Source organism: Lipotes vexillifer, unplaced genomic scaffold, assembly GCF_000442215.2.
Source record: "Lipotes vexillifer unplaced genomic scaffold, Lipotes_vexillifer_v1.1 scaffold1103, whole genome shotgun sequence".
NCBI classification, from domain to species: domain Eukaryota; kingdom Metazoa; phylum Chordata; class Mammalia; order Artiodactyla; family Lipotidae; genus Lipotes; species Lipotes vexillifer.
Window position 1 is genome coordinate 1,270,900 of NW_006775759.1, and position 6,215 is coordinate 1,277,114.

The following is a 6,215-nucleotide window of genomic DNA, read 5'->3' on the forward strand; positions in this document are numbered from 1 at the left end:
AACGCAAAAAAAAAAAAAAAAAAAAAAAAAAGGATTTCCTCTTGCTAAATTCAATTTAGTAATACATGACATGAACAAACAACAATGAATTAAAAGATTGTGCAAATTCAATTTCAGCCTACAAAACAAAGATATCATATCTTAAAACAAACAAACCAAAAATGTTGGAGTACTACAAACATAATCTTCCCAGCAGCATAAATCAGTGTAAATGAGTTAGAAAAAAATTTTAAGTGCCCTGATCTCAGAACTTACTTGGTAGTCACAAAGAGATAATATTTATGAGCAGCTAAAATACATTTGAATTTCATCTATTTTACCTTTAGCCTAGTTTCAAATGTCGAACCAATTCTTGTTGTCTAATTACTATAAATTGTGTCCATAGGAGACTAAATAGAATAAGATTCAATTTAATTTCTAAGATTAATTGATTTAAATCTTCAATTTAATTCTTTTGGTTATTAAGTTTAAAAATTAGGTATAAAACAATAAGTCTAAATTTTTAAAATTATATAATATACAAAGTGCATGCATATGAAAAATAGAATATGTGCAAAAGTGTTGATATAGTTATCTCTGAATGATTTTTTAAATTTCTTGTGAATACCTGTATCCCAAATTTCCAGAATGAACATATATTGCTTTTCTAATGAGAAAAAGGTACAATAAATATTCTATGTGTGTTTGTACGACTTTTGTGCTGTTTCTGTTAGAGTGCTTTCTGCTGTAAGCAATAGAAATGTCAGACTAGACGTGGCATGTTTTCATTTCACGTTACAGGAAGTCCAGAAGAAAGCATGCAGAGTTGGTTAGTTCAGAGCTTTGAGTCATTTTCTCTGCTTCCTCTAGGCTTTAGTGATCAGAAACTACTTGTCACCAACTAGAAGTCTCAAAGGCACAAAGAAAGGGTGGCTTCTCACTATACATCTCTCTTTCCCAAAACCCTCAGCGCTTCCTCTTAGATTGGCTAGAACTGGAGCACATGACCACCTCTAAACTATCACTAGCAAAGGAGAAAGGGATTACCCTAAACACCTTAAGGGTATGTTTTATCTTATGGAGAGCGCACTCAATTTCCCTGAACATTTAGTCACCTGATAACTTTAAAAAAATATTTAGTTCTTTTTTTCCTCTCTCTTTTTTTTCCTTTTTTTGTGAGAGCAAGAGGGGAATGCTTTGGGGATCAGAAGACAGAAGTACCTGCTACAATCACCAATTACCTTCTCAAAATAAAATCAGGACTATGTATATCACAAAATTTAAATAGCACACAATTTAAACACAAAGAATAAAGGCTAAATATAGTCTTGGTACATTGTAATTACACAATAAATGTAGCCCTAAGGGAAAAGAACAAACTTTATTATTTTTCACAATCTAAATCCAAACATTTAAACTCCTGTGGTTGGAATCTTCATCTGATGCATAGAGGGTAACTTCCACCCAATTATTGACTTTCTTTTATAACTAGTCCATTGGATAAGAAATTTGCATAAGTTTTAAAAATTCTAACTATGACTTCAGATCAAGAGAATAATTGTCAAATAAATTAATAATTAAAAAATGTGATTAAAACTAAAAACTAAAAAAAAAAAAATCTGGCAACCTGAAGTGGATTTCCCATGAAGCTAATGAAACTTAATTTCAAAGCTCCTCATTTAGCCCCCTCATGAGCCCTGGAAAAGAAGTCTTCCCATGGGTACATGTTTTTATAAAATTCATAAAAATAAGATATTATAATTGCAATAATTAAGACTATCTCTTTTCACTTTTACTTCCCCTCTGTCACACTCATCCCTCAGATGAGGTGGTGTTGGAATGGCCATGGATAGCTTTGGGATCCAGCCAAACGGAACTTGAATTAGGTATATATTTACATTGAATCTAGAGAGATATTTTGTGGTTCTTGGTCACTTTCATGTGTAGTTAAGTCACTGCTAACCATCACAGTAAGCATCTAGGCATAGTACTAGATAAAATATTGTCACCCCCATACAGACTTACCTGGCATAGTGACAGGAAAGTGTAGGGCCAGAGGTCATATCATGATATGGAGGTGTCTAGAGTATGGCACCAGAAGTATTTGAGTAGTGGAGGGAAAGTAGGGTATAAAACGTACAGAAACTGGTCTACAGAAATTATTTCACTCTTTAGCATGTCCACCCTAAAGTGATTCCCAATAAATCACACCCCTGTATAAGGCACTCTTGCTTCCAACCATGCTTTACTTATGGAAAAGGTAATGGGATATCATTTCTTTGATTAAGCTATAAGGTAAAGGTGATAGGATGTTCCTCCCATGACTCTTGTTACATTATATATGATTATCTTAGCTGACTGAGCCCGAAATTCTCCTGCTGCCCTTGAAGAAGCGAACAGCCACGCTATGAACTACTTTTGCAGAGAGTACGTGGCAGGGAATTGTGGGCAGCCTCTGGGACCTGAGGGTAGCCTCTGGTGGACAGCCAATGAGAAGTTGGGACCCTCAGACATATAGATGCAAGGAAATGAATTCTGCCAACAACCTGATAGCCTGCAAGTGGATTTGTCCTTAGTCAAGCCTACAGAGAAGAGCACATCCTGGCCAACATCTTGATTACAGCCTGCTGACACCTGAAACAGAAGACCCAGTCTCATGCCTGGGCTCCACACACACAGAAACTGTGAGATAAACGTGTGTCGTTTCAAATCACTATGCTTGTGGTAATTTATTATGCAACAACGGAAAACTAATATACTTAGCATGTAAAATTGTAAGAAAATGATTGGGTCCTCATCAAATCCTAGTTAAAATAGAAATTCTCTCCTTTCAGAAATATACTCAACAATGCAGCATATCCAATTATAAATGCCTACATTATTTTTTCTTTTTGACTGGAAATGTAAAATTTATCAGAATTCCTGTGTTTGCAGGGTACAAAACTGTAGCAGTACTAAAGCCAGTGAGTACATCTGTTTCATGCATCTCAATGTGTGCGATTAAATGTTAGGATGTCATTACTTACAAAGAATTTTGAAATTTAAAGAAAAAATTTTAAACTATCACTATATAAAACATTATATTATAAAACATTGCTATACTAAGACATAATTAGGGAGTATGCAGCCAAAATAATTTATGGGAAAAAGTACTTTAGAGTTATGTCAAGCAGTTAATGCTTAAAATTATTACTTTTTTTTTTTTTTTTTTTTTTTTTTTTTTTTTTTTTTTAGATTTTGTGATGTTTGTAAAAACTTCAGGCCCCAGAAAACATTAATACTTCTGATAGGAACTAAGCCTCTGCATTATTTCTAAGACCACTTCCCACTTTCCAAACTTATACACTAGTTCTGCTAAAAGGATTCAAATCTTATTTTCTTGCCAAATTCACTATCGCAGTGATCTCTTCAGAAAGCTAGACTTGCTAGAATGGGGTCCTGCCTTATTCCTACCATTCTAATGCCTCCTCTCCATTAGAATGGGACTGAAGTCTGCTCCTAAACCAACTTTAACTAAGGAGAACATGCTATTTTATTTCAGGCATCTCTGCTGCAAACTATATACTGGTCTGTGTACCAAAACCTCTAATGCTCCCTACTTTTACAGATTTTTAATTACTATGCTCCACCCACCTGACAGAATGTATCTTGCTGCACTCTCATCCACTGCTTTCTCTATTACTAGTTGATTTCCAGAACTAGTAATTATCTATCACTAAACATGCTGAATGTGTTCTACTTTCTAGGATGCACTTACCATATTCACTGATAGCTGGTTCCTCTACAACAATTGCTTGCCCCAATAGATGTAGTTCCCAGGAATACCTTCACAAGGTCTCCAAGTCCATTGCAGATAACAATCCCATGACAAGCTATTTGACAAAATGCAACCACTATCAGAATAGCACTGTCAAATTCAATAGAAAACAGATCCCAAAGAAATAGAAATGCAGAAGCTGACAAAGATTTATCAGAGGAGCGCTCTCTCAACTTCCCACTATTAACCCTTCCTAAACTATATCCTGTTCTCTGTGTTTTCCTATTACAATGGAAGACTTGTCCCTGCTACTCTTGAAAGCCAATTCCTCCCATTGTGTTGTGGATACCATTCTCTCTCACCTTTCAAGGACATCACTTCTTCGGATATCCCCTTGTCCTCCTATACCATCAATCTCCCCCTTTCTACTAAATCATTCCCACTGCTGTATGAAAATGCTTTTTATCTTACATCTTAAAAAAAAAATCCTCCTCAGCCATATATTCAATTTCAGCTTCATCTCCCACAATCCATTTCTCTACTCTCCCTCCCAGAAAACTTCTCGAGTTGTCCTGATAACTCCTCTTCCTTACTACCCTTTTAATCCTCAACACCTGTCACCTTGTAGTCTGTCCTTACTACTCCAGTGAAACTCTAGTAAAGGTCACCAAAGATCACCCTACTATGAAAACTAATGGTGATTTCTCTGTTCTTGACTTAATTACTTAATTGTAATTAAAATTACTTAACAGTAATTTTCATCAACATTCAAACAACTGTTCATTCTCTCTATAAGGAGCTCAGGTGAAGGAGGACTGGGCCATATCTTGGAGAATACTGGAGTGGTAGGAGTTGAAAGAGAAAGCTTAATTTGGGAGAGACCACAAGACAAAGAGGTGGGTTGGGAAATTGTCAAGCACCAGGGAGCTACATGGAAGCTTAATTGATGTCTGAAGGCCATCCCTCTCTCTTCAAGTGAGTAAATAATATTGCTGTCACAGAGGAGCCCCATTGTTGTTTTTCTTATCAGTATCTGGTGAATGGCTTTCCACTTTCAGATATCAGCACAATATCCCTTAGCCATTCATGAAAACAGTAATCATCCTAAAACAAGGTTGAGCCCCCATCTGAATAACTATTCTGGGCAGAAATCTAATTTTCATCAGTCTAGTATATTTTTAATTCCACTGAAAAGAGGGGGTGGTAATTCCTTAACAAATTAAGAACAAAGCCCAGCATCAATACTTGAGTGGAACCAGACAGTGATGAATTCCTATACCAATTCGCTTCCCACTTGAGACACTCCTCTTAGCTCTGTGAAACCATCCCCTCCCAGTTTTTCTCCTATCTCACTAGGAGTTCTTTCTCAGTTTCATTTTTTCCTCTTTCTATTCTACCTAATGTTTATATGGGCTCAGATCTAGGGATTCTTGGTTTATCTGTCTACCCTCTCCCCCTTGGGGATATCACCCAGTACTCTGTGTGTGTGTGTGTGTGTGTGTGTGTGTGTGTGTGTGTGTGTGTATACATATATATATATTATATGTATGTATATGTATACATATACACACATATACAAACACATGCACATGTACACACACATATTTATATAGTATACATTGTTAAATTTATATATTTAGCTCAGACTTCTCTAAGCTACAAGTTCATAGATCCAGATTTATACTTGATGCACATCTTAAACTCAATATATCTTTATTATGTTATAATGAACTCTTTATTTCTTCCCTAAATCACTTTCTCATTTATTCTTTCCATCTCAATGCTGGCACCAAAATATGCCTAACTTGTTCAAGCCAAAATCCAGGATTTATTCTTAATTTATCTCTCCATAGTATCTTATATCTAACCCATCAATAAGTTCAGTCTTCAAAACATTTCCCGAATCTATTTCTCTATTTCTATTGTCATTGACCTAGTCTAATCCAGCATCATCTCTCTCAACCTGATTAGAGCCACAAACTTCTCACCAAATTCCTCTTGCTCTGCTATAATCCATTCTCCACAATGCAGCCAGAATGCTCATTTTAAATATAATTAAAATGTCACTCCTCTGCTTACTCTCTAATAACTCCACATCCCACTTAAAACAAAATCCAAATTTCTTATCTCAGTGTCCTTGAGCAACTCTGAATGATCAATTCTGACTTCAGGCTGAGAGGCTGTGGGACATTGCCAATGTTAACTTTTTTCCTTCTTCAGTAAAAGGATGGAATTAGTATAATATCATCATTGTCCCTAAAGAGTGACACAGCAAGACCCACACTGTGGTTCAAGGAAATATATATGTGTGTGTATAATATATATTTTATATATTTATAATATTGTATATATATTTACATGTATATGCTAAGAAAAATGAAATATGTTAAACTCTGTAAAATTCTTTGAGATATTTCAGAGTGCAGATGTAATACAAGTTTGCTGCCTTAATGTTTCTATTCAGTAATGGAGAGAAATA